Below are 6,069 nucleotides of genomic sequence, written 5' to 3'. Positions count from 1 at the left end.
AGAGTCAATATTTCATTTTCAAGACCTCTGCAATCCGCCCTGGCATGCTGTCAATTAGTCTTCCCTGTGGCTCAGTTGGTAGAGCATGGTGTTTGCAATGCCAGGGTTGTGGATTCGATTCCCACGGGGGGCCAGCACAAAAAAAAAAATGCATGAAATGCAATGTATGCATTCACTACTGTAGGTCGCTCTGGATAAGAGCGTCTGCTAAATGACTAAAATGTAAATGTAATTAACTTCTGTGCCACATCCTGAATTATCAATGCTTGGAGTTTGTCGGAATTTGTGGGTTTTTGTTTGTCCACCCGCCTCTTGAGGATTGACCACAAGTTCTCAATGGGATTAAGGTCTGGGGAGTTTCCTGGCCGTGGACCCAAAATATTGATATTTTGTTCCCCGAGCCACTTAGTTATCACTTTTGCCTTATGGCAAGGTGCTCTATCATGCTGGAAAAGGCATTGTTCGTCACCAAACTGTTCCTGGATGGCTGGGAGAAGTTGCTCTCGGAGGATGTGTTGGTACTATTCTTTATTCATGGCTGTGTTCTTAGGCAAAATTGTGAGTGAGCCCACTCCCTTGGCTGAGAAGCAACCCCACACATGACTGGTCTCAGGATGTTTTACTGTTGGCATGACACAGGACTGATGGTAGCGCTCACCTTGTCTTCTCCAGACAAGCTTTTTTTCCGGATGCCCCAAACAATCGTAAAGGGGATTCATCAGAGAAAATGACTTTACCCCAGTCCTCAGCAGTCCAACACCTGTACCTTTTGCAGAATATCAGTCTGTCCCTAATGTTTTTCCTGGAGATAAGTGGCTTCTTTGCTGCCCTTCTTGACACCAGGCCATCCTCCAAACGTCTTCGCCTCACTGTGTGTGCAGATGCACTCACACGTGCCTGCTGCCATTCCTGAGCAAGCTCTGTACTGGTGGTGCCCCAATCCCGCAGCTGAATCAACTTTAGGAGACGGTCCTGGCGCTTACTGGACTTTCTTGGGTGCCCTGAAGCCTTCTTCACAACAATTGAACCGCTCTTCTTGAAGTTCTTGATGATCCGATAAATGGTTGATTTAGGTGCAATCTTACTGGCAGCAATATCCTTGCCTGTGAAGCCCTTTTAGTGCAAAGCAATGATAACGGCACGTGTTTCCTTGCAGATAACCATGGTTGACAGAGGAAGAACAATGATTCCAAGCAGCACCCGCCTTTTGAAGTTTCCAGTCTGTTATTCGAACTCAATTAGCATGGCAGAGTGATCTCCAGCCTTGTCCTCATCAACACTCACACCTGTGTTAATGAGAGAATCACTGACCTGATGTCAGCTGGTCCTTTTGTGGCAGGCTGAAATGCAGTGGAAATTTTTTTGGGGGATTCAGTTCATTTGCATGGCAAAGAGGTACTTTGGAATTAATTGCAATTCATCGGATCACTCTTCATAACATTCTGGAGTATATGCAAATTGCCATCATACAAACTGAGGCAGCAGACTTTGTGAAAATTAATATTTTTGTCATTCTCAAAACTTTTGGCCACGACTGTACACATGGTTAGCAGATGTTAATGCGAGAGTAGCTAAATGCTTGTGCTTCTAGTTCCAACAGTGCAGTAATATCTAACAAGTAAGCTAACAATTCCCAACAACTACCTAATACACACAAATCTAAAGGGGTGAATGAGAATATGTATATATAAGTATATGGATGAGCGATGGCCGAGCAGCATAGGCAAGTTGCAGTAGATGGTATAAAATACAGTATGTACATGTGATATGAGTAATATGTAGACATTATTAAAGTGGCATTATTTGAAGTGGAATTGTTTAAAGTGACTAGTGATACATTTATTAAAGTGTCCAGTGATCTCAATGCAGGCAGCAGCCACTCTGAGTTAGTGATTGCTATTTAGCAGTCTGATGGCCTTGTGATAGTAGCTGTTTCTCAATCTCTCGGTCCCAGTTTTGATGCACCTGTACTAACCTCGCCTTCTGGATGATAGCGGTATGAACAGGCAGTGGCTCGGGGGGCTGTTGTCCTTAATGATCTTTTTGGCCTTTCTGTGACATCGGGTGCTGTAGGTGACATGGAGGGCAGGTAGTTTGCCCCCGGTGATGCGTTGTGCAGACCACACCACCCTCTGGAGTGCCTTGCGGTTGAGGGCGGTGCAGTTGTCGTACAAGGCTGTGATACAGCCCGACAGGATGCTCTTGATTGTGCATCTGTAAAAGTTTATCAGGGTTTTGGGAGACAAGCCAAATTTCTTCAGCCTCCTGAGGTTGAAGAGTTGCTGTTGCGCCTTCTTCACCACACTGTCTGTGTGGGTGGACCATTTCAGTTTGTATGTGATGTGTATGCCGAGGAACTTAAAACTCTCCACCCTCTCCACTGCTGTCCCTTCAATGTGGATAGGGGGGTGCTCCCTCTGCTGTTTCCTGAAGTCCACGATCATCTCTTTTGTTATGTTGACATTGAGTGAGAGGTTGTTTTCCTGACACCACACTCCGAGTACCCTCACCTCCTCCCTATAGGCTGTCTCGTCGTTGTTGGTGATCAAGCCCACTACTGCTGTGTCGTCTGAAAACTTGATGATTGAGTTGGAGGCGTGCATGGCCACGCAGTTGTTGGTGAACAGGGAGTACAGGAGAGGGCTAAGCACACACCCTTGTGGGGTCCCAGTGTTGAGGGTCAATGAAGTGGAGATGTTGTTTCCTACCTTCACCACCTGGGGGCGGCCCATCAGAAAGTCCAGGACCCAGCTGCACAGGGAGTGGCTGAGACCCAGGGCTTCCAGCTTGATGATGAGCTTGGAGGGTACTATGGTGTTGAATGCTGAGCTGTAGTAAATGAACGGAATTCTTACATAGGTATTCCTTTTGTCCAGATGGGATAGGGCAGTGTGCAGTGCGATGGCGATTGCGTCATCTGTGGACCTGTTGGTGCGGTATGCAAACTGAAGTGGGTCTAGGGTGGCTGGTAAGGTGGTGGTGATATGATCCTTGACTATCCTCTCAAAGCACTTCATGATAACAGAAGTGAGTGCTACTGGGCGGTAGTCATTTAGTTGAGTTATCTTCTTGAGTACAGGAACAATGGTAGCCATCTTGGAGCATATGGGGACAACAGACTGGGATAGGGAGCGATTAAATATGTCTGTAAACACACCAGCCAGCTGGTCTGCGCACGCTCTGAGGACCCTGCTAGGGATGCTGTCTGGGCCAGCAGCCTTGCGAGGGTTAACAAGTTTAAATGTTTTACTCCCTTCAGCCACTGAGATGGAGAGGGGGCGCGGTCATTGTCAGCAAGCCGCGACGGTGGCACTGTATTATCCTCAAAGTGGGCAAAGAAGGTGTTTAGATTGTCTGGAAGCGTGACGTCGGTATCAATGACATGGCTGTTTTTTGTTTTTGTAGTCCATGATTTCCTGTCACAAAAGTTTGGGGTCACTTAGAAATGTCCTTGTTTCTGAAAGAAAAGCAAATGCCTCACAAGTCCTCAACTGGCAGCTTCATTAAATAGATGAAATAGATGAATTCATTAAATAAAAACCTTGCTCGAATTTCGTCTACCTTGTTGTCAAGAGACTGGACATTGGCGAGTAGTATACTCGGGAGCAGTAAGTGATAAATGCCTGTTTACGAAGCCTGACCAGAAGACCTGGGATTAGATCCATTGTCCTGGGTGGTGGTCTGAAGAGAGGATCTGCTTCGGGAAAGTCATATTCCTGGTCGTAATGTTGGTAAGTTGACATTGCTCTAATATCCAATAGTTCTTCCCGGCTGTATGTAATAAGACTAAAGATTCCTGGGGTAAGAATGTAAGAATTAATACATAAACAAAACAAAAATACTGCATAGTTTCCTAAGAACGCGAAGTGAGGCGACCATCTCTATCGGCGCCATCTCTTTGACCGTCCAACACTATTCAACAGCCAGTGAAATAGCATGGCGCTAAATACAAAACAGCAAAAATCTCATAATTTCATTTTCTCAAACAATCAACTATTTTATACCATTTTAAAGATAAGACTCTCGTTAATCTAACCACATTGTCCAATTTCAAAAAGGCTTTACGGTGAAAGCATACAATTAGATTATATTAGGACATAAACTTCACAAGAAAATCCACACAGCCATTTTCCAAGGAAGGACATGCATCACAAAAACCAAAAGTACAGCTAAAATATTCACTAACCTTTGATGATCTTCATCAGATGGCACTCATAGGACTTCATGTTATACAATACATGTATGTTTTGCTCGATAAAGTTCATATTTATATCCAAAAACAGCATTTTACATTGCCGCGCAATGTTCAGAAAATGTATTCCCACCAAAACCGCCGGTGAATGTGCACATCAATTTACAAAAATACTCATCATAAACGTTGATAAAATTTACAACAGTTATTGAAATAATTATAGATACACTACTCCTTGACGCAACAGCTTTGTCAGATTTCAAAATAACTTTACGGAGAAAGCACATTGTTCAATATTCTGAGTACAAATATTTGCATATTTTTAGTAGATGTGGATAGAAAACACTCTGAAGTTTCTAAAACTGTTTGAATGATGTCTGAGTATAACACTACATGTATTTATTCCTCTGTTCCCCCTCATGTCTTTGTGTGAAATTGTTTTGTGTTACGTGTCAATTTTGATGGCTAGACTGGTGTTTGTTTGTTCCGTGTTTTATCACGAGGTATGTTTATTTGTTTGAACATAATTATTGTGACTGTTTGCGCGTTTTGCACTTTTGCCAATTGGCTGGAGGTTTCGATGCAGTGGCGTCCGTCTGTTGGTTTCCTCTGCCTCAATAAAGTGTTTGCCTGTTCACAAGTCTCTGCTCTCTTGCACCTGACTACGCTCCCAGTACGCACACCATTGACAAAATTTCACACCAACCATGGAGTCAGCAGGAGCAGGTACCCCGGTCAGAGGAGTCAACGAGCCGTCCAGGAACACTCAGCAATGCTGCATCATCTCGGTGCCATGATGGAGGGTAGGTATTTTCGAGCTTCAGCCCTCCTCCTTCCCCTCGGATCACTCCAAAATGACCTACCTCGTCACGCTGATGTCTGGAAGGGTTCTCACCTGGGCTACCGGCGTATGGGAACAGCAGTCGGCCATATGTGCGAGCCTGGAGGGGTTTGTGGGAGAGGTGAGGAAGGTCTTTGATGCCCTTCAATAAAATGCATTCAAAACTACTTTCTGCTACTTTCTTAGGCTATACAAGTGCTATCTCTTGCGAAATATTCATGTTTACACCTATCAGTACCTTTAGCAATAATAATAAATACACCTCTACTTAGTAAAGAAAACAATTATGACAGGTGTGTTGTGATAAAAACGAGTCGTGTCCACTGATTAAACACGGTCTTCCTGCATTATGAAGAGGGAAAACCCAGATATTCACAAAGTTTGTGATGAATGATAGGTTGTTTCTTCATGCAAAATAGATTTGGGGATAAATTCAATTAAGCTGCTTTATTTCAAATCATATCAAATCAAATCAAAGTTTATTTGTCACGTCTGCCGAATACAACAGGTGTAGACCTGACAGTGAAATGCTTACTTACAGGCTCTAACCAATAGTGCAAAAAAGGTGTTAGGTGAACAATAGATAAGTAAAGAAATAAAAAGACAGGCTATATACAGTAGCGAGGCTATAAAAGTAGCGAGGCTACATACAGACGTCGGTTAGTCAGGCTGATTGAGGTAATACGTACATGTAGGTATGGTTAAAGTGACTATGCATATATGATGAACAGAGAGTAGCTGTACCGTAAAAGAGGGGTTGGCGGGTGGTGGGTGGCGGGACACAATGCAGATAGCCCGGTTAGCCACGTGAGGGAGCACTGGTTGGTCGGCCCAATTGAGGTAGTATGTACATGAATGTATAGTTAAAGTGACTACCGTAAATTCCGGACTATAAGCCGCAACTTTTTTCCCAGGCTTTGAACCTCACGGCTTAAACAATGACGCGGCTAATATATGGATTTTTCCCGCTTTCAATTTTTTTTACTTTAAAGAAGACATTGTGACGTGCTCAGTTTTTTGCCGGCATGAAGCTTTC

Source organism: Salmo trutta, chromosome 23 (genome assembly GCF_901001165.1).
Source record: "Salmo trutta chromosome 23, fSalTru1.1, whole genome shotgun sequence".
Lineage (NCBI taxonomy): Eukaryota > Metazoa > Chordata > Actinopteri > Salmoniformes > Salmonidae > Salmo > Salmo trutta.
The sequence above is the reverse complement of the archived record's forward strand: the minus strand, read 5'-3'. Positions refer to the sequence as shown.